The sequence below is a fragment of the Mycetomoellerius zeteki genome, unplaced genomic scaffold (assembly GCF_001594055.1).
Source record: "Mycetomoellerius zeteki isolate Tzet28-1 unplaced genomic scaffold, Tzet1.0 scaffold219, whole genome shotgun sequence".
Classification (NCBI taxonomy): domain Eukaryota; kingdom Metazoa; phylum Arthropoda; class Insecta; order Hymenoptera; family Formicidae; genus Mycetomoellerius; species Mycetomoellerius zeteki.
Window position 1 is genome coordinate 393297 of NW_017257161.1, and position 7415 is coordinate 400711.

At 31.2% G+C, this 7415-nt stretch overlaps 1 protein-coding gene across 2 annotated transcripts in view; it reads right to left on the reverse strand.

The window, feature by feature from the left end:
* LOC108722787 (orexin receptor type 2) overlaps positions 1-1950 on the reverse strand; it is a 53944-nt gene extending 51994 nt beyond the window's left edge. Inside the window, exon 1 of one of the 2 annotated variants that reach the window (XM_018448081.1) lies at positions 1895-1950. The gene's annotated coding sequence lies outside the window, so the exon portion shown is untranslated. Of the gene's footprint in view, positions 1-790; positions 943-1894 lie in introns of those variants that run through there. The other variant, XM_018448083.1, reaches the window with a different exon arrangement.
* Positions 1951-7415: the final 5465 nt, after the last annotated feature.

Sequence of the window (7415 nt, forward strand, 5' to 3'; positions counted from 1 at the left end):
ATTTTATTGATATGTAATATAACTAACAAAATCTTTCTTACTTTCTCATTTAAAAATTGCGCTGTTCTAATCAAAATTTGATTAATCTAACACAATTTTTGTTATTTTATTCTTTATTGTTGTAATAAAAAATTGATTATTTTAACTAAGAAATGAAAAAGTAAAAAAAAATTTTCCTTAATCAACAAAATAAATGGTTATTTACTAAACATTTCTCTCAATGTATTTCCGCACACATTTGTATGTATCGAGGATTAATTTAACTTCAGTATACGCGATGTGCGGTCCATTATTGGCGATACTAACAGTCAGTTATATCATTGATTGAAAATTGAATGCGCGAAATAAATCCTCTTTCTCCCGTTCTGTACGTGAGAAATCTGATTCACGTCGCTACCCGATGGATCGGTCTCTACAGTCGAGGACAAACGCGTTAGATACCGCACCGTAAGAGAAAAGCTGACTGTATAAATTTCCGTTTCAAGTACGAATACAAATCCCGTTGAATTCGCTGTATCGGCTCTCGAACGACGTCGTGCTGATTTATTGTCGCGTCGCATGGGTCTCGTTCGTTGCGATACGCATCGTGGTTATTCACGGGGCTGATTGCCAAAACAACTCGTTAAGTTCAATCACGAGTTCTGAACGAGAGGCTCATAATATTCATTCCCGGTTTTTCGCCCCCACACACTCTCTCTCTCTCTCTCTCTCTCTCTCTCTCTCTCTCTCTCTCTCTCTCTCTCGTTGAAAGACGTAAATGCGAAAATGCGCAATGAAACTTTAACGTTACCTATGAAGGTATGGTCACGTTTAGTCACTTCACAATGAACAGTCGCGTGGGTTTCCTTTCCCGGTTGGCTCGTAACAGTAATGGTCTTCCTTAAGCGAATATATGCATCCGCCACATCGCAAGATTAAACGCTTATTTCCTGGATATACGTTTTGAATCAAATATTTAGACAGATTTACACACCTTACTCATATTCTCATAAGCACTCCGAATTTTCAGCGCGACAAAATATAGAGCTGAGACTGTCAGAAGCGTTTAAAGTACTTGGAATTTTACGCTCACATAAAACATATCATGCAATAAGAAACTTTTTTTTCTCTCTATGTACGAATCATAATTTAATATTTAAACAGATTTATGCTACAATTGACTTGGGATTTGTGTATTTTTTCTTCTTTTAGCGTGATAATATTGAGACTAAAGAAAAATGTTGAAAATAACTCGAATTTTACGTTTACCAAACACTCTATGAAATTAAGTTCATCCTTCACAAGAAATAGACGCATTTCTCGGATTTCTTACTTTCCATCCAGCAATAAAGAAAACAGTCTCTAGACTTAGTTTTCTTTTATGTTTCAATCTCTAATAATGTAGAGGTTTTTTAATATAGTCTCTTTTTTACGCTCTAGAAGCATTTCTTACACTAAAATTTCTAATTTAAGAAATTTTGTCCTGATTTAAAGTTTCTTTAAAAAACTATTTTTAAAATATACAAAGATAAAAAATATATATAAATAAAAAATATTTATTTATGATGAAAAAAAGATTTAATATTTATGATATTAATTAAATAAATTATCGCGCACACTAAATATACATAACATGTATTTAATTACTTATTGTTTAAATGTTTCTAATTAGGTGTACACTTTTATGTATAAATACATATAAATTAAATGTGTACATATTTATATACAAATTTCATAAAAATATTTGAAAATATTATACTACACATACAAATGACAATTTTTCATTGAAATTTGGCCGACAAATCAAATTTTGATTTTGTCACGTGCTTCGAACATAATGTTTAAGTTTTTTTAAAACCGTTTACTTATAAATCGAGCAACCACTAAAAATTCCGATAACACACAAAGTTATTACCTTCTGGTTACCGGAAAAAAAATTGTCGACAACAATATTACACGCAAAACTCTGCCAAGTGAAATATCGAAGATTACGTTTTCGCGATGCATAAAGTTTAAGCGACTTCACAAAGTTTTCAAACCGCATCTATGTTCATTTTTCTTTCTTCATGCACTCTCGCGAATCCGAGTATGGATCGTTCCGCGCGATAGTATTTCTTAGGATTGTTACGATGTTTGCTCGGACTCCGCAGGGAGGTGAAAACACCCCCGATGGAGCGGGATACTGCGCCGATCTCCTTCCGTGCGGAAGGATGCGAACGCGCCGGCAGACTCTGCGAAACTGAGGTGCGCTGTTTTAACGAAGCTGTGAGGTGTATAGTTCGGTCACGACGCCGCGCTTGCACTCTGCGAAAATTGCTCAATCTAGAGAGACCAAAATATTCCACTTGCTTGTACGACATTAACTGTTTTCCTTCACTACGGGATTGCAGAATCTGGATACGCGACAATTCAGGAAAATATATATTTACTTCTTGCGAATTGCAATCTCAATTTTACTGACAGATTTTTTTTTAATGAGTTTGACGAACTAATTCTTTCTGGACAATAATATATTGACGCTGGTGGTTTTCGAATTCTGAGTTCGATTGGAAAAAGAATAGAAAAATTTTTTTCACAATCACAGCTTTTACAGTTTGGAATAAATCCGAACTGTACTTTAATTAGCTTTATTATAATTTGAAAAGTACAATGTAATATCGAAAAATTCTTAGAGTTAAGTAAATCTATCGAGTATATCTATCTCCGACAAAATGTATTCCCGGGAATGTTTCATAAATAATTATATATAATTATATAAAAAATTGACATATTTTATATACAATTATATATAATTATATATAAAAATTTTTTCCTGGGTTATTATAAAGAAATATTAAATTTTCCTTTGACTTGTTATTGTGTTTAAATGAGACATTATTGAATTGCATGCGCATTAATTAATTTTGTTCTTATTAAAGCTGAAATATGAAATACTGCTCGTCACACATTTTGGAAAATATGAAAAATATTAATGCTTTAATCAATTTTGCTCGGTACTTAGAAATTACGTTTTATAAATTACGTTTCTATTAGACAAGGCACTATTTATTGAATATTCGATCTAGATTAATTATAAAAGAAACTTTCGAAACATTTAGTAATCTACTAAGTAATACGGGCATTTGAAAAAATGATTTCGTAATTGTTTTGACATAAAATATGAAGGAAACAGTTCCTAGAAAATTGTTCCTGTCGTGTACTTTCTCAATATTAACCCAAATTCACTTTCTTGGGATACATACGCGTATTCAAATGTTCCGATTATCATCTGCATATGTTACAAAGCCATTAATCATGTCTTTAATTAAATGTTTATAATCATGATATATGATTTCGCAGTTCTTTGCGATTATTTATTCAATTTATTTCTAATTTCAGAGATATACTGTACAAAATGATTCGTAATTATCGCATAAAACGTTAAAAGCATATTTTATTTTTAAGACTAATACAGAAAAACTGTCAAAGATTATTGTTATACAATATTTTAAACTTTAGCATTAAAAATTATGAGCTCGAGATAAAAAAATCTTGCTAAAAAGTAAGTTCGTTTCTGAAAATAAGAAAATAAAATTTTAAATTTATAACATATTTTTGTTTCTAAAATAAATTCTATCACTTATAATTCAAAAACTATTGATGTCTCGATATTTTACAATTATATGTGTTGCAAAAGGATTTTTCTCTCAAATTAAAAAATTGAGATTAAATGTTGTGTTTCGAATACCAATCGCCCTGTATATTTATATAAAAGATTGTGCATCAAGCCTTTTTGAAGTATTAACTACGAATACTTTTTTAATAAATAATCGCGAGACTTTTCATCGAGCTATTCATCGTCCTTTGATATTTAGTCACAAGTTCATTCATCATCAATCATTGAACTGCCTCTGTCGCTGTTATCTTATCGTTTGGCGATTTATCGCAAGCTATACTTTCCAGTCGTCACTCGTCGTCCCACCTTTGCGCAAATTTAATACTTCTTCGTTAACGTTAATTAATCTTATTCCTAAGGGGTCAGGAACAGGCATGGCATACAAAATCATTCAAGCAAGATTGCGCAAACCACATGACGAGTTCCCAAATCCGCAAGGTATTTTTGATTAATAGGTCTTTTCATGGTTATGAACTTCTATCTATATTGCGATGAAAAATTGTCGCTGTGACTTCGAAAGTACGAAACGTAATCGATGCTGTTTAAGATAATGTGCTTTTTTTACTTATTTGTTATTTGTTTAAGTTACATTGAAAATATGGAGTTTGTCTTTAATAACGACTTTCTATTAGTTGGCAAAGACTTTTTTTTAATAAAACATTTTGTGTCTCTTTAAACTGTTTTTATGCTTTAAACAGTATATTAAAAAAGCACTTAAATTTGTTTTAAAACTATTTATAAAACATGTTTTTTTACTAACTGCTTTTTCCATACTTCGAAATTTACATCATATATTTATACATGTAAATACATTCATAACTTATACATTCATAACGTACACATTTAAATTAAATTAATGTGCCGTTAAAACCAAAAGTCGTATGTCTTTATTTTTATTTTAATTATTTTGCTGATATGAGCCTACGCTCGACAATTAAATCTATGGGATGTCCAAGAAAAGAAGTAGTATACTTAATTTTTTGAAAACTAGAATTAAATTTTTCCGCGCATAAAAGAATATTATTCATGCACTCATAGTATAATGTTATTTCTGAAGATATGTCCCAGTGGCACCGAGAGAGCAACTGCACATAACAAATCAACGCGATTTTGAATCCTCCAAAAATAGAAATAGGTTGGGAAAACCAACTGAATACAGATAAGCTCGGTCGAGCATATATTTTTTTTATCATTTCTTTTTAATCCTTTGAGATACAATTTTTTTCTTTGTTTCTATTTTGTGAAACATTGCCTCTGAATGCAGTATGCACTTAACAAACGGAAGAGATAATACTGCCACGTCAAGCTTGCAGCACCGTCAACTCTGTACTTTACGGTCCTCTTCAACGCGGCTTGTACGACCTATATATTTCTGCCTACGAAAACGTGACTATGAAGAACGGACGAACGGACATAAAACAGTAAAAGTAAATGGTTTATTTCATCGAAGTATATTCTAGTATGTCGATAATGCCTTGTCAATACGAATATACTTAATTACGAAATACAATATTACAGATTATAATTACCGAGGAATTTATTTACTATTTAATAGCACAACAAATTGAAAGATAATCTTGAGGGAAGTTATTTATCGAATATGATGGAAAGCCGATTTACTCGAATTGATTCGTGACGAAAGTGAGCAGAAAATAAACGATGAAAATAAGAAAGTAAACACTTCCGTTTCACTTAAATGAAATGTGATGCCAGTCATCCCCCCCGAATCAATGCGGAATAAACACCGAAAGGAAGCACCGAATAGAATAGCAAGAGCCAAGTATTTGCATTGTTTCGTAATAAAAGCAGTTCGGTTTTTCGGTCATTATAATCAATCATAATCAGAACTGTCATTCGTTTTTTAAACACGGTATTATATTTTAACAATGATGTATTATAACGGGAACATATATTCATGGGCGACAACTCCGCTATGGTTGGTATGGAATACTCCATACATTGAATGATTCAATGTATGGAATTCCATACATTAAATTTCATATTTGTGTGATATTTGATCGGGATTGTTGTGGCAGACTTCTGCCCTGAACAGCCATATCGCACGTGACAAAAAGCAGAGCTCTTATTGGATATCGTTCATCGCGTTCGACTTACAAGAGACACAAATACAAAGCGACCAGAGTACACAAAATTTATTCGCGTTCTTTTAACGATTCCTACATCAACTTGTTCGAATGAAAGATCATTTTCTTATTTAAGACATTTAAAAAGTTATCTTCGATCAAAACAAAAACGTTTAAATCATATTGCGACGTTGTACATACATATATCGAGAAGTGGTCGATCAGTTAAATATGGAGAAGCTCGTTAACATTTTCATTAAGAAAAATAAAATCAGAGCAGCACTTTTGCCATGTAGAAAAAATATGTATGAGAAGATATATTTATCCCCCCCTTTACTCCCCCTAACTTACTACCTATCCTCGGGAACTCCATACACTGAAAAATTTTACTTCGCCGCCCCGATATATTACAGCGCAATAAAATAATCCAAAATGCTTTTATGATAAGCGCGAAAATACGATTGTGCTATTTAATATTAAATCATATTAATGCGATATTTTCAAAAAATGCTTTGAATGAAGATATCTAAGGATTCAGTTAATTCGATAATGATTCCATTCGATGGTGGTTCCATTCTAATTACCGAGAAATGCATTTACTATTTAGCGCAAATTGAAATATCAAGAGTGGAATTACAAATTTTGCATTTTTGCTACTTCAGAATGTATGAAAAAATAACAAAGAACATATAGAATGTATGAAAAATATAACAAACATTAGGTAGATATATTACGTATTAGCATTTATTAAAAGAACTTAAAAAAATGAGAAGTCCAAAGGTAATAAGGTACAATCCGACAAATATAATAAAAGATGCAAAGGATTATAAAGGATAAAAGATTAAGATATTTAGATAGAAAAGATAAATATGATATGCATCCATATTTATTTATAATTGCAATTTTGAAAACAATGAGAAATTAATGAGCGATCGTTTGATCATAAAATACTGTTCGATAATATTACAAAAAGGTGTACTTTTTGTCATATTATTATAAATCGTTTCGCGCTCATTAAAGATGCATTAATAGGAAGGCACTGAAAAATACGCGATGTATAAAAATTCTCTGTAAAAATGGATAAAAAGAGTCGACAAATTAGTTTCTATAGAGTAATGCCTGGGTTTTATTTGAATAACAGCCTACATTTAGGTTACTGAATTCCTCGACGAATCTATGAATAAAAAAATCGCTCGTACGTAACAAAATGTAGAACGCCCTTTGTGTTTAATCAATGGCCTCGTTCTAGATAATACGATTTGACGATAAAAATATTCACGCAACGTGAACAAGAAAAAGTATTCTTTCACTATTATTTCATAGCTTCGAACTCATTTATAATAATTAGTTGTTCCATTAGTCACAAAAGAAGTCTTAAATAACGTAAGCTTTTTTGTTTTGGAACTTAAATTCAAGCAAATCACATTACAAAAATAATGTGATTACTATGTATGCAAAGGAGTAGAATGAACGATAAACACACTTTAATAAGATAAAAGTTTTATATTTTTTTACACGTACATATCTTCTCCATTGTGTAGTGTATATCACAGATATTTAGGATAATAAGTTCGATCATGTGAGACTACAATATGTTTTGTTACATCTGAAGCTGCAGAAATCAATATAAAATCATACAAGTGTCAAACAGCATATATTGATCTAAAGTTTATTGACAGATTGTGCTTTCTTTGAAT